The 23972-nt window shown below is 42.9% G+C and overlaps 1 protein-coding gene across 3 annotated transcripts in view; it reads right to left on the reverse strand.

Annotated features, from left to right (window-relative positions):
* GRID2 (glutamate ionotropic receptor delta type subunit 2) overlaps nt 1-23972 on the reverse strand; it is a 2335100-nt gene that overhangs the window by 1485090 nt on the left and 826038 nt on the right. The window contains exon 2 of one of the 3 annotated variants that reach the window (XM_033958356.1): nt 11975-12105. The exons of the other annotated variants lie outside the window; for them this stretch is intronic. The gene's annotated coding sequence lies outside the window, so the exon portion shown is untranslated. The remainder of the gene's footprint in view (nt 1-11974; nt 12106-23972) is intronic. 3 annotated transcript variants of the gene reach the window in all.

Raw genomic sequence — 23972 nt, forward strand, 5'->3', positions numbered from 1 at the left:
GCCGCAACATGGCAAATGAAGTTCAATGTGGATAAGTGTAAGGTGATGCATGTCGGTAACAAAAATCTTATACACGAATACAAAATGTCTTGGGAGTACTGGCCAACAAGTCGATGAAGCCATCCGCGCAATGTGCAGTGGCAGTGAAAAGGGCGAACAGAATGCTAGGAATGATTAAGAAGGGGATCACAAACAGAACGGAGAAGGTTATCATGCCGATGTACCGGGCTATGGTACGCCTTCACCTGGAATACTGTGTCCAGCACTGGAGACCATACATGAAGAAGGACACAGTATTACTCAAAAGTGACAAGAGAAGAGCGACTAAAATGGTTAAGGGGCTGGAGGAGTTGCCTTACAGCGAGAGATTAGAGAAACTGGACCTCTTCACCTTTGAAGAGGAGACTGAGAGGGGACATGATCAAAACATTCAAGATAATGAAGGGAATAGACTTAGTAGATAAAGACAGGTGGTTCACCCTCTCTAAGGTAGAGAGAACGAGAGGGCACTCTCTAAAGTTAAAAGGGGATAGATTCCGTACAAACGTAAGGAAGTTCTTTATCCAGAGAGTGGTAGAAAACTGGAATGCTCTTCCGGAGGCTGTTACAGGGGAAAACACCCTCCAGGGATTCAAGACAAAGTTAGATGAGTTTCTGCTAAATCGGAACATATGCAGATAGGACTGGTCTCAGTTAGGGCACTAGTGTTTGACCTAGGGGCCACCGCGGGAGCGGACTGCTGGACACAATGGACCACTGGTCTGACCCAGCAGCTGCAATTCTTATGTTCTAAAGCATGGGCCCATGTACTAATGGCAATATTAGCGTGTGACTATTAATGGTGAAAATTTAAAAAAAAAAAAAATAGCCATTTTCCGGTTGCTGCAAAAGAGGCCTTAAAGTGCAGGAAAGACCTGTAAAAGGGCATGCTGAGGACAGTTTGTTGCAGCTTTGTAAAAGAGCCCCCATGGATATTTTGTCTCCTTCACCTTCCACTTACAGTGAACAAAATTACCGTATTTTCACGCATATAACGCGCGCGTTATACGCGTTTTTACCTACCGCGCATACCCCTCGCGCGTTATACGCGTGAGCGCGGTATACAAAAGTTTTTCTACATAGTTCCCACCCCGCCCGACGCCCGATTCACCCCCCCATCAGGACCGCTCGCACCCCCACCCCGAACGACCGCTCGCACGCGCTCCCACCCGCACCCGCATCCACGATCGGAGCAAGAGGGAGCCCAAGCCCTCTTGCCCGGCCGACTCCCCAACTCCCCGACAATATCGGGCCAGGAGGGAGCCCAAACCCTCCTGGCCACGGCGACCCCCTACCCCCACCCCGCACTACATTACGGGCAGGAGGGATCCCAGGCCCTCCTGCCCTCGACGCAAACCCCCCTCCCTCCAACGACCGCCCCCCCCAAGAACCTCCGACCGCCCCCCCAGCCGACCCGCGACCCCCCTGGCCGACCACCACGACCCCCCCACCCCTCTTCCCCGTACCTTTGGAAGTTGGCCGGACAGACGGGAGCCAAACCCGCCTGTCCGGCAGGCAGCCAACGACGGAATGAGGCCGGATTGGCCCATCCATCACAAAGCTCCGCCTACTGGTGGGGCCTAAGGCGCGTGGGCCAATCAGAATAGGCCCTGGGGCCTTAGGTCCCACCTGGGGGCGCGGCCTGAGGCACATGGTCGGGTTGGGCCCATGTGCCTCAGGCCGCGCCCCCAGGTGGGACCTAAGGCTCCAGGGCCTATTCTGATTGGCCCACGCGCCTTAGGCCCCACCAGTAGGCGGAGCTTTGGGACGGATGGGCCAATCCGGCCTCATTCCGTCGTTGGCTGCCTGCTGGACAGGCGGGTTTGGCTCCCATCTGTCCAGCCAACTTCCAAAGGTACGGGGAAGGGGGGTGGGGGGGTCGGCCAGGGGGGTCGGCCAGGGGGGTCGCGGGTCGGCTGGGGGGGCGGTCAGAGGTTCTTGGGGGGGGGGCGGTCGTTGTAGGGAGGGGGGTTTGCGTCGAGGGCAGGAGGGCCTGGGATCCCTCCTGCCCGTAATGTAGTGCGGGGTGGGGGTAGGGGATCGCCGTGGCCAGGAGGGTTTGGGCTCCCTCCTGGCCCGATATTGTCGGGGAGTTGGGGAGTCGGCCGGGCAAGAGGGCTTGGGCTCCCTCTTGCTCCGATCGTGGATGCGGGTGCGGGTGGGAGCGCATGCGAGCGGTCGTTCGGGGTGGGGGTGCGAGCGGTCCTGCGAGGGGGGGTGGTGAATCGAACGTCGGGGGGGGGCATCAGGTTTTCAGGGTGGGGACAGGACTTCAAGGGGGAGAGGAGAGTTGGGGCGGGCGAAAGGAGAGTCGGGGTGGCCAGAGGAGAGTCAGGGCGGGTGAAAGGAGAGTTGGGCAGCATGCGCGGTATACGTGTGTGCGCGGTATATAAAAATTTCTGTACATAAAGTTGTGTTTTTCGCGCGCTATACCCGTGTGCGCGTTTTACACGGGTGCGCGTTATCTATGTGAAAATACGGTAAATGCTCTGAGGAATTGATCTATATCACTGTTATAATCCTGTTTTCTAGTCATGATAAATGTAAACAGAAATATGAAACAAAAGTTCCAGTGATTAACAGAATTTCATCATATGCTATTATATCTAATTGCAATATCTTATAGCCTCTCATGACATGAAAGTAGATAAGTAGATCATCAAATGTATTAGTAAGGTTAATTTGGCTGCTATGTGGCTGCATCTATGTGTGAGTTGGATGAAGAATGGTGTTTATGAAAGCACATTTCTGCTTATTCTCAGACATAAAATAGTTTACTGTATATGTTGCCATAGCAATCCCTTGCTAAATGAAATTATAATGTGTTGTGCTATACAGTAGCCTGTTAAGAACTGGTTACACAGTGTTACCTTGACGTACATTTTCATTTGACGAACAATAATTTCCAATGGCAATGGAATTCATCATATGTTAACCACTTCAATACAGTTTGTAAAAGCTCATTAATTCATGCCATAACGAATGATCATGATTGTGCTACAATGATTTACATAAGTATGATACAAAGGACATTCTCAATCCTTTGAAAATATACTTGGTCTAACTCTTATGTCTCAAAATGTATGAGTAAAATATCCTAATCCTAATCCTTCTAGGCCAATCTACTGCAGAATATAGTCACTAATCCAACAGAATTCTGGACCCATTATGAATTACACCCCAAACCAGAGGAAGAACACGATTTCCCTTCCAGATGGGAAAAATTAACCAAAGATATACTAAACCAAATAGCTCCTGTCCAAACATACAAAAAGAATACAAGGGAGTCTAAAAAAATGATATGATGCCGAACTACTAGCCTTCAAAAAAGAACTCAGACAACTCGAAAGATTATGGCTAAAAACTGCCAATGAGGATGAGAAAACCAATTGGAAACATAAAATGAAAATCTACAAAAACCTGATAAAAGAAAAGCGTCGCAATTGCTATGCACAAAAAATAGGAGCAATCAATATCAATAGTAGAGAACTGTTCAAAATAATGAACAAATTAACAGACACTACACAGATCCTAAAAAACCAAAATGAACGGATACCAACGGTCAACATCCTCGCTGACCACTTTAGCAAAAAAAATCATTGATTTACGAGCCTCAATATCTTCACCTTCACCCAACTTCGTTTTCCAGTTCACTCCACAGGAAAGAGAGCCCAATGTCGAAATGTACTGGAATGAATTTGAACACCCTGATTGGTCTAACTTCCTCACATTATTCAATAAATACGCCAAATCAAACTGTCTTCTAGACGAATGCCCATCCCAGATCATGCAAGTTGCAGTTCCCAAATTCAAAAGGGATCTATTTAACTGGGCAACATCCACTCTTACAACTGGAATTTACCAGGAAAATATGGGTCACATTCTAATCACACCCATCCCCAAAGACCAGAAGACCTATTGCGAGCACCCCCTTCTTCACCAAAATGTTGGAAGGGTTGGTCAACCTAGAACTTGTAAATCACTTAGAAAAATTCAATCTCTTAAATGACCATCAATCAGGTTTTAGAAAATTCAATCAGGTTTTAGAAAAGGATTCAGCACTGAGACAGTCCTTGGCTCTCTCCTTAATCACCTATAAAATCTCTTCAGTCATGGCACCAGCGCCCTGATCTTACAATTAGACTTTAGTAGCGCTTTTGACCTAGTGGACCATGAAATAATGCTCATGTGTCTAGATGCAATGGGAATATCGGGAAGTGTATGGACCTGGTTTCAAGGCTTCTTAACTAAATGATCATAACAAGTGGTCAACGATGGGAATTACTTGGAATCCTGGAAAAGTCCCTCGGGAGTCCCTCAAGGCTCCCCATTATCTCCCACCTTGTTCAACATACATATCTCCTCCCTAGGTCACCTACTGCAAAAGTTAAATCTAATATATTATATTTATGCAGATGACATCTCTATATTAATTCCAATAACAAATGTGACGAATGCTACATCCAAACACATTTCCTTCATTATGATGGAAATTGAACAATGGACCACAAACTTTAAATTGAAACTAAACTCAGAAAAAACAAAAATTTTCCTGGCTAGCCCAAAGGAAAAAAATCACCACAACAGCAATACAAATAAACGGCCACGACCACCCAATATTAAAAACTATAAGAATATTAGGAGTCACTCTAGATACCAAATTAACTATGACCGATCACAAACTCGGTGACAAAAAAATGCTTCTCCACTCTTTGGAAATTGAAAACCATAAAAAAATATTTCGACCCTGTATCCTTCAGATTATGGGTACAGTTGCTGATTCTATCCACACTGGACTATTGTAACATCATCTACTTGGGGATACCTAAAAAAAAAGTAAGAAAACTGCGAATAGTTCAAAACACGGCCGTCCGCTTAATATTCGGACTAAAGAAAAGTGATCACGTTAGTCCCTTCTACAAACGTCTGCATTAGTTACCAATCGAAGAAAGAATTCTATTCAAGTTTTCCTGCTTTTGCTATAAATTAATCTGGGGAATGGCCCCCAATTACCTTCTACCTCACTTCGAATTCTATTCCCCCATTACCATATTTTCATGTAGATAACGCGCACCCGTGTAAAACGCGCACACGGGTATAGCGCGCGGGAGACACAAATTTATGTAAAGAAATTTTTATATACCGCGCTCACGGGTATACCACGCATGCCGCCCCAACTCTCCTCTGGCTGCCCCGACTCTCCTATGGCTGCCCCAACTATCCTTTCACCCGCCCCGACTTTCCATTCACTGCCCCGACTCTCCTCTGGCCACCCCGACTCTACTTTCGGCCACCCCGACTCTCCTCTCCCCCTTGAAGTCCTGTCCCACCCTGAAAGCCTGATGCCCCCCCCACCCCGACGCCCGATTCATCATCCGGAAGGACCGCTCGCACCCCCACCGCTCGCACTCCCACCCCAATGGACCGCTCGCACTCCCACCTGAAGAACCGCTCGCACCCCCACAGCCTCCACCCCTTCCCCATGGAGAAGCTGTCTACCTTGTTTCCAGATTCTAGTGAGCCCAGCTGCTTCCTCTGCCGGCGGTCCTGCCCCTTCTCTGAGCCCTGCTGCGCTGCTTCCTCTTCCAGCGGTCCCGCCCTTTCTCTGACATCAGAGAAAGGGCAGGACCGCCGGAAGAGGAAGCAGTGTAGCGCAGGGCTCAGAGAAGGGGCAGGACCGCCGGCAGAGGAAGCAGCTGAGATCACTGGAATCCGGAAACAAGGTAGACAGCTTCTCCATGGGGGAGGGGGGGGAGGCTGTGGGGGTGCGAGCGGTTCTTCGGGTGGGAGTGCGAGCGGTCCATCGGGGTGGTAGTGCGAGCAGTGGGGGTGTGAGCGGTCCTTCCGGATGATGAATCGGGCATCGGGCGGGATGAGAACTATGTAAAAAAAAATTTATATACCGCGCTCACGCGTATACCACGCAAGGTTATGCACGGTTTGTAAAAACACGTATAACACGCGCGTTATATGCGTGAAAATACGGTAGATCTACCAGAAACCACAACCTGTTTGCATACCCGAAAATCGCTGGCTGCAGATATCGAACCTTCCTGGACAGAACTTTCAAGTTTCAAGCTGGTAGACAGCAATCAAGGCTAGGCTATCTCATTGATACCGCTAGGTTGACCTACAGCATCTTCCGGAAAGAACTAAAGACCACTTTGTTTAAGAAATTCTTGTCCTAGCCAGACACTCTCCCGCGAACATAACTTCCACACCTTATCCTGAATTTCTTCCTCACACTAGGTTTCCACATTCCCTGTCTGCTAAAATTCCCTCTTCATAATTGTATCCTGATATTCGCTGGTGTCCGACTATTTTCAATTGTATGATGTAAAATAGTTAATTTCTTATAATTCAACCTATGTATAATTTTCCTTTCAACCACCTTGTATTCATCTACTGTAATTCACTGATTGTACAGCTCTTCTTCTTTGTGAACCGCCTAGAAGTCGCAAGATTGTGGCGGTATAGAAAAATAAAGTTATTATTATTATTAGAATCCACAACAATACACTCTAAATTTTGCCCAAAAATCCTAATATGGAAAAAACACAAAAAGGCAACCTAGTCACATCAGGATTTGTGTGGGGGACGCTCAGGACGCCCAAATGGGCACACAACTTACAAACCGATAATAGATGAATGTATTAATATATTGTAGGGTGCTCTCAGTGTGAACCCTCAGTGATAGGAGCGCTGCTCCGACACTTCACTTCTGGATCAAGGCGGGAAGCCTCCACCCACACACCATCACTGAGCACCCTGAGTGTGCTGAAATTAAAGAAACGGAAGTCCACTAAATCAAACGAATCAACCAAAGTGAGTAAATCAAACTCCACACAAACAACCTGAGCGACCCCCACACAAACCCTGCCAGCCAGACCCCCCGAATCGCACAACAAAATCAAAAATCACCATACAGAAAGTGTCAAATAAACACGATACTTATCTGAAACAATCTCAAACACTGATAAACGTAAACAACCGCGCCAGGAGAAAAGGTTCCTATAATATATTAATACATTCATCTATTATCGGTTTGTAAGTTGTGTGCCCATTTGGGCGTCCTGAGCGTCCCCCACACAAATCCTGATGTGACTAGGTTGCCTTTTTGTGTTTTTTTCATTATTATTATTAGAGCAGGGACTTTGAAAGGATGGCTATGAACTCATACATCATATGTAGATCTTAAAAGTAATCCTGCTGGCTGAGTTCATTGTTGGGGGGGGGGGGGGGTGGGTCAAGGGTTCCTTGCTGCAGCCATTCAGCTGAACGTGGCAGGGGGATTCTCTAACCGGCACCTGCGACATGAGCACCGGTTAGAGAATCGGGATGGTTAGGCCGGTTTGGGCATCTGTCTCTTAGGGGCAGACACAATTCTGTATAGGACGCCGATGTGCAAATATCAGCCGCTTCTTAGGCGGCAGCAGAAACTGGCATCCTATATCGAATTTCCCCCTTTGTATGTGAGCATCTGTGCTATCTACATAATGTGGTGCTTCTATTATGTTTGCCAAGTATGGTAATTGTGGGGCAGATTCTGAGCATACCATTCTTTATTTACCACACAGGCTTTGTATTTGCTGCAAGTTAAATTTTGTTTCCTTAACAAATAGTAAGTGCTAAAACTTCCTGCATCTTAGTAAAAGCGCTTTTCTGTGTGTGTTTTTTTAACTATAATGTCTCACGTGTATTAGTTAGAGTGAGATATGAGTCTGAGTTCCCATTAGAGAATGACACGGTGACAAAATTCATCACCGTTCCCGTCCCCGCGGATAACCGCGGTAAACAATCTTCATGTCATTCTTTAAGGAGAGAAGGAAGAATCAGAGCATGAATGGCCACAACCACTGACTCACAAGCTTTGCTTTGAAGAATGCTGGTATAGAAGGACTGAGGATGAAATAGACACTAGAAAATGACATGGGATTATTTCCCGCGGTTATCCGCGGGGACGGGAACGGTGATGAATTTTGTCACCGTGTCATTCTCTAGTTCCCATCCCTATAATTCATTATACCACTCACTAGGCTTCTCCAGAGATGCTGTACTAGGACTGCCCATAACATCGGAAGCTATCATACAGGGAAGTCGTGCCTTCATCTCTCCAGTGGTTATCTGATCAGCCTGGGCATCTTTCTGGCACTTATTCATTGATATATCCCCAAAATGTCCAAACTGTACACTGGACATTTTTAAATATGTTTGATTAGTGCAGAGAAACATCCAAATTATAAGCCTGCCCTAGTTCCACCCAAGCCACACCTCCAACATGCACACTGCAGACAACCACCACACAGAAATCCATCTACAAAATCCATTTTGAAAAAAAACAAATTGAATGCTTTGGTGAGATAAACCTCTACTTTTTGGACATTTTTTTCTTTTTTGAAAAATGAGCCCCTAAATCACATTGAATATTGACCCACGTGTTAATGTACATGTATAACTGTTTGAAGAATGAGTTTGGAAAACACATTCAACAAGCAAAGAATATAATTGAACTTGGGAGTAATCATCATCGAACTGCATGAATGCACCCCTACCATGAGATTTATAAAGGTGACATTGGTTTAATAATTCACAAGCTACGTCTAAAATGTTGTTTTGGTTAACTAATATCCCTGGATATTGGATATGTTCTCTACTCTGTTGCAACTGATCATTCAAACCTGGATGTTCTGAAGGGCAATTCAAAGACATTCATTCAGATTTGGTCCAGTTAACTTTTGAATGCAACATATTTTGAAAAAGTTTCCAAGATTTCTAAACAAGAAAAGATCAGTAATGAGGTAAAAAAAAGAGTAATAAGTCATCTGCAACCATTCCAATTTAAATTCTTTCATGTCTCTTTGAATGCCATAGGTCTGCTGCTTGTCTAATTACAACTGCTAATGATTCCAAGGCTAGATTGAACAACAGTGGGATAATGGGTGCTCCCTAATGTGTTTCTGTTACAGACAGAATGATGTTGATAGTATATTGCTAACGCACAACTTTGCCATAGATGTAGCATAAAATACTCTCACCTATCCCAGTATGGCAGCTCTTATGTTGTTCAGATATTTTACTTACCCCCTGTTTTACTAAGGTGTGCTAAGTGTTTTAGCGTACGCTAAATCTACGCACGCGCTAACTGCTAATGCGTCCATAGACTAACATGCACATATTTAGTGCGTGCTAAAAAGTATAGCACACCTTAGTAAAAGGAGTCCTTAGTAATACTTGTAAATGGGATTTCATTTTTGCTTGTTTGGATAAGGCAAATTGACACTGGAGATAATGTTGTTTTTTTTCTATTTATAGACGGGGACAAGCCTCAGAATATTGAGTGTTAAATTTTCACCCATTCAGGGTTCTTTCAAAGAGAAAGACACTTCTTTTCTCTTACTCACATTCACATCACTGGCTTGAACCCATCCTCCCTACCTTTTTTCTAACATTAAGGGCTCCTTTAACGAAGCTGCATTAGCGGCTTTATCGCACGTGACTTTTTATCACGCGCTTACCCCCGCACTAGCCGAAAAACTACCACCTGCTCAAGAGGAGGCGGTAGCGGCTAGTGCAGCCGGCAGTTTAGCGTGCGCTATTACACAGGTTAAACCGCTAACGCGGCTTCGTAAAAGGAGCCCTAAGTTTTCATGAAAATTATTGACGAAATAAAATTTTTACTTAATGTTAGGAAGAAGGTAGGGAGGATGGGTTCAAGCCAGTGATGTGAATGTGAGTAAGAGAAAAGAAGTGTCTTTCTCTTTGAAAGAACCCTGAATGGGTGAAAATCTAACACTCAATATTCTGAGGCTTGTCCCCGTTTATAAATAGAGAAAATAAATTATCTCCAGTGTCATTTTGGTTTATTTTGGTGGCTTTATATATTGTATTTAATTGATAGGTAACCATCAAGTTTTTTTCTACTTGTTTTAAGGGTCATAATTGTCCATGACACTATTACCCATTTGAGCTAGAAAACAGCACAAAAATACAATGCGAGATTTGTTACAATTTTTTTTTTTTTTCCGCAAGGGTATTGTTCTTAGGAGTCCATTTCCTATCGAATCCCATAGCATTTCCCCCACCCATGCACTATGCATTCCATGCATAGATATACAGTATACTGTATAATGTTCACTTACTTCTGGGCAGTTTCTATGATGGTGTCTGCCATTATATGATTCAGCCATCAGACCAGGGTACATCCATCCATTCATGGTTCACTGTCTAGTTAGTGAAGCAACTTGAAATCTATTTGAAAGAGCTGCTGTTTAAATGCAACATTGGAAACAGCAATAGATTTCTTAAATGTTGCTGTTTAGTATGCTCTTGGTAAATAATTGAATTTCAATAGTTTGCACATGGCAGTTCTGAGGTTGAGGCACAGAGTGTAAAAGTCAACAGATAATTATTTGCAGATAATGGATTAAGGATTTAGAACTATTTGTGCAGTTGTCAGTCTGTCTCAAGTGGCAGCAGTCAGCATCTGTCAACAATTTTATTGCAGAGACGTGTTTAAATTACCAATGTGGTGATTTGAAAAGAAAATTATTTACATGCTATTTGTGCCAATAATTACATATTCACATTGCCTACAATAGTAATGCCAAACAATAGTTTGAGAACACAAAGGCTAGGTTTATGCTAATGATTGAACTCAGAGTGTAACAATTTTTTAAAGATATACTGTTCTCAGATATGCCAGCTTTTATGTGGAATTTGTATGTAAGGAACATGTTCCAAACTGAAATACGAGGTCAATTCAAACCCCTCTGTAAGGTAAAGAGGCATAATGTTTCCATATTCAAACAAGTCACATGCAAAATCACCTTCTCTTCAAATCTTGTTATATACTCTGTAAGCATGCTAGAAATACGAAGAGATATGCCACATCTTATTCCTCTCTCAACTAAAACTTTAAAGCATAACAGGGTGTGACCTACATTTCATTTAGCTTATGTAGAAAATAAATATTAGGGTTAAAGATGAACAACCGTTTGAAAAATATGTAATACTTCCTTCAGGAGATACCTTAAGCGGTAACAGTATAACCAGTGAGTTGCGTGCATTGAGGGCTTTAAGGGGATTCATTGAATCCCAAGGTCTACAACCCTTCTTTTTTATTTGTTGAGTAGGTAAGCTTATTTTCGCAAAAGGCAAGTTCGACCACGTCTCTCCGCTCCTGGAAGCTCCACTGGCTTCCAGTACACTCCAGAGTCCTCTTTAAATGTGCCTGCTTAGCCTTTAAGATTCTATACGGCATCCTTCCTCCCGTTATTCCATTCCTTTGGAACTCCTCTAACCCTAACTCCACCAGATCTTCCCAAAAACTGAAACTATCATTCCCTTCTACAAAAGGTATATTCCGCGCAGGAAAACTAGGAACATCCCTCCCCTTTAGAACCACAGAACTCTGGAACAACCTCACATCCCCGCTCAGAAATTCAAACTCCCTCCAATTCTTCCACAAACACCTGAAAACTTGGCTCTTTTCAAAAATCTAACACCTCCTGCTCTCTGGGACCCTTGTCCCTCTCTTTCTTCTTGTTCCTTTCCTATAACCCTTCATGGAGTTCCTTTCTTCCTATCTCTGTAAACCGTGCCGAGCTCTACGCTTGTGGAGATGGCACGGTGTACAAACCTAAGGTTTAGTTTAGTTTAGTTTAGGTAGCCTGCTTAACCAGTCAAACTGCATCGAATAAAAAAGTAAACAACCCCCCCCCCCAAAAAAAAAAAAAAAGCAGGGCTCTTGGGCTGGAGATTCTCTGAACCTATAAGATTAAGGAGAGAGCAAGAATGATCAACCATACAAAAAGTACATACCCTATTAGGCACACCAGGAGCTCCCTTCCTAAACCACAGGCCCCCGCAAGTTTACAAAGAACCTTACATAACAAGAAAAACAGTGCACACACAAAAATATGAAGTGGAGAAAAACCTCAGTAGTGCTTCATAGGTCTGTGTCCATATATAGCCATTTGGTTGAGGATGGGCTTGGGAGGGCTTCGATGGCTGGGATGGTTTAAATGGGTTGGAGTGAGCTTTGATGGAGGCTTCAGTAGATGGAACCTAAGCACAGTACCAGGAAGAGATTTGGGTTATAGCCCATAAATAGCTAATAAGAAGGAAAATTAAAATTAAAATCAGTAATTTAAAGAGAGAATAAGGCTGAGAAAACAGGACGGACCATTCAGGTCTTTATCTGCCGTCATCTACTATGTTACTATGTTAGATTCAAAATGGATCACTTTTTACTTTTATCACAGCTCTATTTCTACTATATAATTTAAATATAATAATAATTACTATAATTATAATTATTATATTTAAATTATATAGTAGAAATAGAGCTGTGATAAAAGTAAAAAGTGATTTAACAATCATCACAGAGTAATATTGTATATCTCTCCAGAGGTTAGTAGATTCAAAATGGATAACATAAATTTAGCTAGTTATTACTTAGAAGGCACAATGACATAAAATACATGCAAATTGCTGAAATTACCAATGCCAGCGTTGACCCAGCTCACCAGATGGTGAAGTGTGAATGCTGTATGTTATGCAGAGATGTGGATTGGTGCCCTACTGGTTTTAAGGTGGGAATTAAGTACCAGCCTCCAACCATAGTACCAGGAGGTGATTTAGCTAAAGTGCGAGCTGTATGTGTGCTGAGTAACACTACAGCCATTGCTGAAGCCTGGGCTCGCTTAGACCACAAGTTTGATGTATGCAAAGTGTGCCTTTGTACACTAGTATGTAGGTGAAGGCATAGAAGAAGGAGCATTTTCTAAAGCTCGGGAAGATTTGGCAGCTCTAGAAAAAGATTGTGAAGAAAAAGACCTCAGTCAATTTAAGAAACTTTTAAAAAGCCATCTTTTTAAAGACACGTTTAATCTTTAACCTCCTTCTTTAGATACAAATTTTTTACCCCTTCCCATTGTCTCATCCCTTATTTTCTCTCTCTCCTTAAGCCATGAAAATATAACTTTACCCCTTTATCCACACGTTCCATGTACGTCTAAAAATTGTTAGTCCCAAGACTTGTGTTTGTTGTTTATTTATTGTAACCCGCTTTTATGAAGTTGTTAATCGCTTAGTAAATCGAATAAGCGATCCATCAAATATAAATAAAAACCTGAAACCTGATTCTGTGGAGGATGAGGCCGGAGAAAGGGAAGAACATTAAAGATATAACAAAATGCACTATGGAGTACTTCTATATGTGAAAAAGGTTACATGGTTTCTGTTACTTGAATCCTGTTAGAAATAATAGTGTTTATGTAAAAAGAAATACAGCAACCATGCATCAATATAAAACAAACAGATATTAAATATTTAGAAGCTTGCAAAAGAGAGGGAATTTTTTTTTTTAATCTTTGATATTTCAAACTTTATAATGTATACAATTGAAGAATCAGAAAAAAACTGTATGAAAATACATTGTAATCATCACAATTATTACATTAAACAATTTTTATCCCCTTCTTCTCCTAATTATAAACAATAAAATTATATATTATACTATCAATATAATAAAAAAGAATTAATTTTACTCTTCCAAATAAATATTCCACTCCCTCCACCCTCTTCTTCAAAACATATAACCAGTTTGAATCCTTAATTCAAGAGGCAAGCTATTGTAGATCATAGCAGCTTGATATGAAAAGGATAATCTCAATATTTTCTTAGATTTTACTTGGTCAATGTTTAGCTGCCAGGGTCAGTGTTATTTTTAATCACTAATCATTGCTGGCTAAATAAACCCTGAATATTCAATTCCAGGCATTGAATATTTCTCTCTAATTGGTCATGTATTGGCCATTGGCTTTTATGTGGGTCCCAATCTGAATATCTGAAGCTCTGACCCCATTTGAGCTCCTCTGCTCATGCTCTAATCCACTTTGCACCCCTAAGCACTTATCCTCCCTCCCCACCCTCAAGTCGTAGTAACCTTTCCCAGACCAATCCCAACTGCTCTGATGGTCTAGTGCAGGGGTGCCCACACTTTATGGGCTTGCGAGCTACTTTTATAATGACTAAGTCAAAATGATCTACCAACAATAAAATAAAAAAAAAACACAAAGCACACTGAAAGACAGAGAAAATGTTAATTATTCATATTCCGGGTTTTTACAAAGAGGTCACGGCAGATGACTCTATGCAATGTCACCTCAGTAACAAAATACAAAAATAGGCAAATACACCCCCTCCCTTTTTACTAAACCACAATAGTAGGTTTTAGCACAGGGAGTTACGCTGAATGCCTCGTGCTGCTCTCAATTCTCATAGGCTCCCTGCGCTAAAAAACGCTATTGCGGTTTAGTAAAAGGGAGCCATAGTGCAAAATATAGACAGCAGATATAAATTCTCAAAACCGACACATTTTGATCACTAAATTGAAAATAAAATCATTTTTCCTACCTTTGCTGTTTGGTGATTTCATGAGTCTCTGGTTGCACTTTCTTCTTCTGACTGTGCATCCAATCTTTCTTCCTTTCATTCAGCCTCCTGTATGTTTCCTCTCCTCCAGACCTCATTCTCTCCCCCAACTTTTTCTTTCTGTCTCCCTGTTCCCCCTTCTTTCTGTCTCCCTGTCTGCCCCCTTTCTTTCTTTCTCCGTGCCCTCCCCCAAGCCACTCAGTTTGCTGCCACCGCCATCGGGGAACAGCCCCCAAGCCACCGCCGTCCCAAGCTTTCCCTGCAGAAGCGTTGCGTTGACCAGCATTCCGCTCCCTGACGTCAATTCTGACGTAGGAGAGGAAGTTCCGGGCCAACAAGGCATTTCTCCTCATTCCATCCAGCCTGAGCCCCATTTCTCCTTGATCCAGCATTTCCCTTGTGTCTGTCAGAATTACCATTCCACCTATTTTCCAGCATCACCCTTCTTTGTGTCCATCTCACCTATATCCCTATCTCACCACTTTTTCAGAATCTTCATTTGTCTCTGTCCTTGTCTTTACCCCATGTTCACCATTTGCCCTTTCAATGTCTTTATCTCCCCCCCCACACACACTTTTTCAGCATTACTTCTATGTCTCTATTTCACCTCCTCTTCATGTCCTCTCTGTATCTCTATCCTTATTCAGTAGGTCCTGCTTACTCTTTCTCTTCTTTGTGTCACTATCTCTATTTTCAGCTTTCTCCCCTTTTCCTTTGTTAATGCACCCTGTAGCCAGAATCTTTCCACCCTCCCTCTACTCTGGCCCAGCCCAGTATGAAATATTTCATTTTGATTCTCTCCCCTCTCTCTTTCTCTCTCTCTTCTGCTCCCTCACCCACGAGTCCTGCATCTGGCCCTCTCCCTTCTACCTGCACCTGGCAAAACCCCCCTGCTCCGCGGCTCTCTTAAGCAACTCGTCAGCAGCGCTGATCAAGACAAGCTGCCGACATCGAGGTCTTCCCTCTACGAGTCCCGCCTTTGTGGAAAAAGGAAGTTGAAACAAGCGGGACTCGCAGAGGGTAGGCCCCGACGTCAGAAGCTTGTGTCGATCACTGCTGCTGAGTTGCCGAAGAGAGCCGCGGAGCAGGGGGTGTGGCAGGAAGCAGGTAGAAGGGAGAGGGCTGCTGGAAGAGGTAGAAGTTCCGGAGTATGACACCGACCGGGCCAGGATGATTTATTTTTCAGGCTGTTGCTGTTGCTGCCGCCGCCATGCCACGCCACCACGCCCCCCCCCCCTGAAATGACAAAAACAGCCTAATGGCCAGTGTCGGCGTCTTTGACGTCGGGGGAGAGGAAGGCTGATAGGCCCGGTAGATCGGGACGGCAACATGAGTCTATCACAGAGCCCGGGATGGGCTCTGCGATCGACTCACGTTGCCTTCCTGAGCTACTGGTCGATCGCGATCGACGCGTTGGGCACCCCTGGTCTAGTGGTTGACAGGGACAGGAACAAACCTTACTCTCTCCTGCCCCTTGTGGCTCCTGATTGAAAATGGCCACCAGGACTTCTAGTGGTAATTTTAAGGTAATATTCTAGGTGTCAACTTGTAGCAATAGTGGCACTAGACTACTACTAGAGATCATGATCACTGAATATTGGGAGCCAGCCCATTGAGCACAATTTAAGCAGGCAGGAGTTGCCGCCATATTGAAATGAAGTGAGATTGTTTGAAGATATGAGTTTCCGAGAGCAGTTTGAGGTATGCAGTTGAAAATAACTATAGAATATGGATTACTATGTGCCTTAATTTGATGTAGATGCTTTGAAGGGTCAAATATTGAGTTTTGATTTATTATAGGTACTTCCATCTTGATGCAGTTGGCAAAACATGATCATGTTTAGGGAAGTTAATTCCTATTGGGAAGATATTGAAGATAATGAAGCTAAGTGCCCTTCTAAATTTTGATTAGATTAAATCATTATAAATGAGATGTGATAAGGTTTGATATATGAAAAAAAACTACTTTGGACCTATGAAGAATTGGGTGCTTAGCTGGTGCCTACATAACATGAGCAGTATTGAACTCACCATCTGATGGCCTGACTGTTATATAGATTTAATGGGAAGTAAATTATTTGTACTGTGTTTTAATATACTACTTTCCCAAAAAGTATTTGCTAACTGATTCCACTTTAATCAAAGTAATAAGTTGTTTATATATATCTATCTATTATAATAAAACCCTTAGCGTGCATGCACACTTTAATCTCCATGCCTCTCTGTGTCGTGCTTCCATGCCACGCATGCGTAGTACAATAATTTGCCTGTCGCTGATCACCTGTGCTTGCCTCAGCTGATTTCCTGCCTTCTGCCCCGATCTCCGACACCGGCTGACTTCCTGCCTTCTGCCTACACTGCTGGGATGCCTCTCCTTCTCACCCCTGGACCAGCAGCGGCAGCAGCCTTGGTTTCATCAAGCAGCTACAGGGCCTTTGCTAGGCCGGCCCACTTGGATAATGCGAGGAGGGCCGGCCTAGCAAAAGCCCCGAAGCTGCCCGAGCCAGCGGATGCTGGACAGGGGGAGCAGGGAAGGGGAACTGCTGGACAGGGAGGAGGTAAAAGGAAGGGAGAAGGGCTACTGCTGGACAGGGGGAGCAGGAAGCAAATAAAGAAAGAGAAAGAAAGAAAGGCCTCAGCGCCCCATTGTGCTAAAAGTATACACATCTATTTTAGCACCCGTTAATGTAACAGGCTTAAATACTAGTGTGTATATATAAAGGCAAAGTAGAAGTAGGTTCTTCAAATATTTTCTAGCAATGCACAAATGCTAATGGATAAAATATTGCCTACTTTCACACAGGTGCAACTCTATATACCCTTTGCGGAGGGAATATACATCATTAGTCCCGACATCAAAAGCAGGAATTGAAAATGAGAAAAAGAGAGCGAGTGTGTGTATGCTTTAGAGAGGGAGGGACGGGCATGCAAGCTGCCAAAAGTCCCCAATCAAAACATTAACTGGCACACGGCAAGTAATCCCTCTCAAATCTGCTCTACTTGAACAAGCGAGAATCATATCATTCATTGTGTTGTCCAGCTGCATCCAGGGAGCACTTACCGACTGCTCATTGTTCTCTGCTTTGAGCAATTGTTTTCGGAAAAGCAGGTTATACATATGAGCAAATAAATAAATGTGTGCTACTGAAAATCACTTCCTCTATGAATACAAATCATCATGAGTTCATTTTATAAACAGGCTTTGAGCCAGGTTACAGTACATTTATATCAAATTGGTAGTTACTTATTCCATCAAAGCATAGATGTCTGAGAAGTGGAAATGGAAAATTTATCTGATTCAGCTGCTCACTCATTTCTTCCAGCCTAGAAACAATCATTTTAAATAGTTCTTAATAATGACAAAAATAACGCCATATTTGGAGGAGTACCCTAATGGCTAGAGCAGCGGGCTGAAAACTAGGGAAGCCAAGTTTAAATCCCACTGCTCTTCTTGTGATCCTGGCAAGATACAAACATACATTGGGTTTTACTAAACAGTACTAGTTTAAGTTATAAATATGAGAAAATGAATGCTGACATGCTAGGGCAGAGGAGAGCTACTCCGGTCCTTGAGGGCCATAATCCAGTCGGGTTTTCAGGATTTCCTCAACGAATATGCATTGAAAGCAGTACATGCAAATAGATCTCATGCATATTCATTGGGGAAATCCTGAAAACCCGACTGGATTCCAGCCCTCGAGGACCGGAGTTGCCCACTCCTGTGCTAGGGCATACTAAGATATTCAAATTAGTTTGGGGTCCATTGACGTCTTTTGTAGAGTTGTTCTAGTTGTCCTTTATCTTTATTTCCCGTTGTTTTAGCACCCACACATCCAGGTGAGGGGGGGGGGGGGCGATATATCTTTTGTTTGGTATTATTCCCTGATGTAAAATGTTGGACGGGAGAGGGAGTTTTATTTTTGTATTAATACTGATTGATTATAAGTGCTTATTTGATTATTGTGTTTTGTATGTATATTATATCGTACTTTTTGTTGGATTTGAAAACTAAATAAAAACCAACAACCGCATTAGAGGTTTTAAACATGGGCTGGGGAGGTATATGGTCTGATACTCATAGGAATTCTATGAGTGTCAGAGCATTAAACAAGTGTTTTATGCAACATTTTTCTGGGCATTTTATAGTGTTTTGTCCCCTGAGGAAGGCAATTTGAAATTGCAGAAACTTGGATCCTTGTTGGGACTAATAAATATTTTACCCCCCCCCCCTTTTACAAAACCATAGCACTTTTTTTAGCATCGGCCATGGTGGTAACAGCTCCAACGCTCATAGGTGTTGTAAAAGGGGGGGGGGCTAATGAATTAAATTAGCTGGACTGGCATCTCATTTGCCCTTCTCTCGATATATTTGGATTTCTACGTAGGGCAGAACATTCTCCTTTCTTCTTGGGCACAGCATTAGTGCTTGGCCATTAACACAAAAGTAGGAAAAAGCCATTTTTACGGTTATGGAAAAAATGGCCTTAGCAGGCAAAAAAGACCCATGTAAGCGTATGCTTAGGCCACTTTTTACCTCAGCTTAGTAACTGACCCCTAAGAATACAGCATCATTTGACTGTGTTCATTCCCATTTGCAGTTCTTAAAATCTAGTGTTGCTGAAAAATGGTATCAATTTGCATTCATTTCAAGCCGAAACTGAAACTGAATTATTTAAGGACAGTATTGTTATCAACCATCACATTCTCTGAAACTTGCAGAACATGGTGGTCGATAGAATACCTCCTTAAAGAATTCATTTTTTTTTCAATGCCTGTGATGAATGCTTTAGCTAAATATATTTTTCCCTTTATTACCTCTATTCTTAATAAATCATTAAGGGAGGCCCTTCTATCAAACTACACTACCCGATTTAATGCAACACTATTTGGGTGCCATTTTGACAGGTGGTGCCAGGAGGGCAGGAGCGAATGGGTAGTGCTCCTGCCCTGGGAATATTAGACTACCAGGGATTGAAGGAATGAGTATAATTTGGGAAGGGGATGCTTTCCAGGGAGTGGGAAGCTTTGTTTGGGGGGATCAGAAGCTGGGTTGGGATATGGGGGATATGTTCTTGGGCATAGGAAACTGGATCCTTAGGCTGGAGGCTGGATCAAGAGGTAGGCGACTGGGAGATGGCACAGGACCCGGTATACTGTGGCTCAGGGACATTAGGCCGTAGCTTTGTAGCTTGATTCTCCTGGGCCACTGGAATAGCATTGATTGTGAAGTGGTTCATGCACAGCATTATTCTTATACCCTGGGATTCAACAACCTATTGGACTATTATCTTACAGACTGTTTAATTTCATGCTAAATCAAGGTGCGGTAAAACTTGCCTTTTAGCAGACCTTGATAACTTCTCTCTTTAGGAGCAATTCTCTAACTGGGTGCCTGCCCTATTGGGCATATACTGTAAATGCATAGAATAATAGCATTTATATCTGTAAGTGTGCATTTAACTGTGAAAGTACCAGCAGAGCTACCAGTATTTTAAGATGGCACAATATTGTAAGTGGCAAAGTGTGTAAATGCAAGGGGCAAGACACGGATGGGGCTTCCACCTATGCACATAACTCACAAAATACTGTAAATTGTGTATGTCCTTGCTGTATTTATATATCCACAGTTAAACCGGGTCTGGTCTGGTGCTGGCAGAATAAATACTAAGCATGCTGATGCCAGGTTACACTAGAATTCTACAAGTAGTGGAATCTGGACACTGAGATGCCTTTATGGAATAGGCATTCTTCAGGTGGCACCTGGTATTACTGATTAGAGAATGACACGGTGACAAATTTCATCACCGTTCCCGTCCCCATGGATAACCGCGGGAAACCATCTTCATGTCATTCTTTAAGGAGAGAGGGAAGAATCGGAGTATGAATGGCCACAACCACTGACCCGCAAGCTTTGCTTTGAAGAATGCTGGTGTAGAAGGATTGAAGTTGAGATAGACACTACAGAATGACAGTCTCTGGTATCCAGAGCAGATATTGTGATGTCATAATGCCTCATTCCACCAATTCCTAAGAGCTAATCACATCAGTGATGTCACAATGGCTTCATTATGCTTGGCTCACATAAGAATCAGAGTATGAATGGCCACAACCACTGACCCACAAGCTTTGCTTTGAAGAATGCTGGTGTAGAAGGACCGAGGTTGAAATAGACACTAGAAAATGACATGGGATTATTTCCCGCGGTTATCCGTGGGGACGGGAACGATGATAAATTTTGTCACCGTGTCATTCTCTATTACTGATTTTTAAAATATATTTATGTATTTAATTTGTTTTTTATCCCATTTTCCCCAAGGAGCTCAGAATGGGTTACAGGTTAACATACATAAAATACAGTTAACAGATTACAATATGATAGTTACAGTACAATTTTACGATACAAGGTTGAATTCTCATTCTATACATACTAGGGGTCTAATACCAATAAACATGATATAAAGTTTACAGTGGAAGATATTCAATACAAGTTTCTCCCCCCCCCCCCCCTTAACATGATACATACTGGGATCTAATACCAAAATACATTTCTTTGTAATCCATCGGTAATGGACAGGGGAGTTAGGTGAAGAGCTATGCTTTTATTACGGTAATTTCCTAAAGCTGAGGGATCTGATCTATGAGGGGTATTGATTCCAGTCATTCAGTATGAAATGGGAGTAGGAACATTGCCTCTAAATGCATTTGATATCCATTTATACCTTCATTTCCTTACACCTAGGGCTCCTTTTACTAAGGTTCGCTAGTGTTTTTAGCGCACGCACAAGATTAGTACGCGCTAGCTGAAAACTTACCACCTGCTTAAAATGAGGCTAATGCATGCGGCATTTAGCACGCGCTAAAACTGCTAACGTGCCTTTGTAAAAAGAGCCCCTAAAGTTCCTCTTTACCTCTTAATGTATATAATGTATATTTTTTTATCTCTCTGATTATCTAAAGAGGACATTAAAATGTTCACCACTTTTCTTATATTATTCCTGTCTTCCCTGTATTGCCCTTAGAGCATGCCCTTTCTCTTTGGCTTTGTGTAATATTTTGCCACTGAAGCTGAAAAAGAACGTTATCTTATTTTGTTAAGTGCCACTTTGCAGAAATGAAATTCTATGTTTAGGCATTGTTTCAGATCATTGATTGAACCACAGCCACGCCATTCTCTTCTCGGTTGGGCTGAAAACTTTTCAACACCCCCCTCGTATGTAGATTAGCATGAAATAGATTATTTAATATGCACTAGCAATCCAAAAATACACCGCCAAATGCACATCCTGCATCTAACCTTTTTTGACAGCCCTTCTTTGGATGGTTTCTGTAACGATTTACCCCTGGCAATTTGCCTTTCCCATATTATCGGATATTACTTCCTATAATAGCCCCATTCCCTTTCCATTTTGTTTGCTAACATCTTCTGAAAGTGGAATGTTTCATATCTCTGTTTATAATTCTCACATCTCTCTGGGGTCTTTCCCTAGACAAGTTTTTGCTCTGTATTAACTGTGTTTGGTTGTTTACTTCACATTATTTGTACGCTTCACTATTGTTTTATAAACTCACACAGGCCCTTCCTTCCCTAGTGCAAGTAAAATAAAGTTATCTTGATTTGCACATTTGTTATTGTTCTGTCTATATTTATCATTGCTGCTCTGACCATCCTTCTTGTTTCCATTTGCTGTCCTAGATATTTAGCATTGTCTTTTTCCTTGTTGGCAGCCTTGCACAGTTTCAGAGTATACGAAAGATGATGCCATCAACAAGACTTTGAAGATCAAAGAATTTTTTTTTTTTCTTTCAACAGCATAGAATCTCTCTAACTAGGCTGGTAGAGCAAGCACATCTTCTTTCTCTCTCTGTCTCTTGGAGTTCACAGGTCTTATATGTAACCTTCATCAGAATTCAAAGCACCTATGAGATTGTATAGAGGAACTGTGAACATGCTGTCTTCCTGAAACTCCACTCCAGGGACTGGTTATAGTATCTGATTGGTCTCTTTATTAACACATACATTTCATGTTGACAGGGCTGCCAAAAGTGGCAAACAAGATGGAACTGCCTGGGGTATCAGGCTGGGGGAGGGGGAGGCAAATAAGAGAAAGTGCCTGTGATGTCAACAAATCTTGGTGTATTGGCCACCACAATGAATGCAGCTATATACACACCTTGAGGTATACAAGTTAAATTTCCATGCTAACAGTCTGCCTTGGATGCAGTGTGCATTATGGTAACATTTGTGATGTGTGTGCAGGAAAAAAAAAATTGTATTGGATAGATTCCTGAGTTGTTTACAATTTTGTTTCATTTTAGGAGGAAGTTATCAGCTTGGGTACTGTTAAGTTATGCTGTACCAGCAAATAGGGCAGCTGCCCTGGGCACCATGGCTCGGGAGAGTCCCCTGTGAACCAGCATGTCTTCCCCCTTCTATCCGAACCGGACTGATGCTGTCCTTACCTTCCATCGCTGACAAATCCATGTTTGCTGCAGGAGGTCTCCAGCCGCGGCAGCCAATCTGAACAGCTGCCTACAGCTCCCTTCCCTGCTTTCCCTTGCCCTGGTCCTCCCAGGCAGAAACCGGAAGTTGTGTCATTGGGATGGACCGCGGCAGAAGGAAAGCAGGGAGGGAGCCGTAAGGAAATCCCCGTTACTAGCTGTAATTTTTTTAAGTAGAAAGGGGGATTGGGGAAGGGAGTTAAAGGAAGTGCCAGACTGAGTGTGGGAGTAGGTAAAGGGGAAGAGCTTATGGAACTGGTAACAGAGGAGGAGGAGGGAAGGAGGGAGAGAGGGAGGGAGGAGGCAATGATTTGAAAGGAGAGAAGAGAAACAGAGAAGTTGGATGTGCAGTGGGGTGGAATGAAGGAAGGAGAAAGATACTTGAAGAGAGTGGATGCTGGGAAAAGAAAGGGAGAGACTGTGAACCTGGGGAGGGAGGGAAAGATAGAGGGAGGTTAATTGGGAAGAGAAAGGGAGAGATGGTGCACCATTTACTGACTCTATCCCAAACTGATTTCTTTTAGTTATTTATATACTGCCTATTGTCTAAGGTCCTCTTTTACAAAGGCGCGCTAAGCGTTTTAGTGCGGATTTAGCGTGCGCTAATCGCTAATGCATCCATAGGATAACATACATGTGTTAGCATTTAGCATGTGTTTAGTGTGCGCTAATATTTAGCGCATGCTAAAAAGCTTAACGCACCTTTGGAAAAGAGGGGGTAAGTGGTTTATATTCAGGTATTCAGTCATTTGTCCCTATCTGTCCTGGTGGGCTCACAATCTATCCAAAGTACCTGGAGCAATGGAGGATTGAGTGACTTGCCAAGGGTCACAAGGAGCAGCACAGGCCTTGAACCCACAACCTCAGGGTGCTGAGGCTGTAGCTCTAACCACTAGGCCCCCCCTCCTTTCACACTGAATAGTTTCTGAGCTTTATACAAAATGTAATAGTAAAGAAATGGATCCTGAATAAACAGATGACATGGTTTTTAAATTATT

Source organism: Geotrypetes seraphini, chromosome 1, assembly GCF_902459505.1.
Source record: "Geotrypetes seraphini chromosome 1, aGeoSer1.1, whole genome shotgun sequence".
Classification (NCBI taxonomy): Eukaryota; Metazoa; Chordata; class Amphibia; order Gymnophiona; family Dermophiidae; genus Geotrypetes; species Geotrypetes seraphini.